The sequence below is a fragment of the Camelina sativa genome, unplaced genomic scaffold, assembly GCF_000633955.1.
Source record: "Camelina sativa cultivar DH55 unplaced genomic scaffold, Cs unpScaffold12008, whole genome shotgun sequence".
Classification (NCBI taxonomy): Eukaryota; Viridiplantae; Streptophyta; class Magnoliopsida; order Brassicales; family Brassicaceae; genus Camelina; species Camelina sativa.
Genome location: NW_010933051.1, coordinates 1 through 361, shown reverse-complemented (window position 1 = coordinate 361; position 361 = coordinate 1). Strand labels below are relative to the sequence as shown.

Below are 361 nucleotides of genomic sequence, written 5' to 3'. Positions count from 1 at the left end.
GATGTTGAAGAGTGTTCTCAATGCCTGAAAAATAATCAAAAACGGTCTTAGGTCAGCCAAACACGTTTAACGAACTAATTATTAATGGATAAGCGGCAAAGAAGATTTTGTTTTTTCGAAAGAATGAGACACTGAATAAAGAATACTGAATTAAGTACCTGAACATTCTTGGGTGTCAGGACAATGACATCCTTCTGATCAACCTGTGCTTCAGAACGTTTGGACACAGGAGACTGTACGACGCTGCTGAAACAACAAATTAAATACCAAAAAATTAACAGGCTTGCATTAATTGAGTAGCTTTGACATGATATATAGCAAAATTTTCAAGATACCTTTTCCTTTCTGCATCAGTTGGCAA

The 361-nt window shown here is 36.0% G+C and overlaps 1 long non-coding RNA gene across 1 annotated transcript; it reads right to left on the bottom strand.

Annotated features, from left to right (window-relative positions):
* Nucleotides 1-361, bottom strand: LOC104775314. Its single transcript, XR_765832.1, has 3 exons — nt 336-361; nt 159-246; nt 1-24 (listed from the first exon to the last, which is right to left on the bottom strand). It is a non-coding gene; the product is annotated as an uncharacterized LOC104775314 (long non-coding RNA).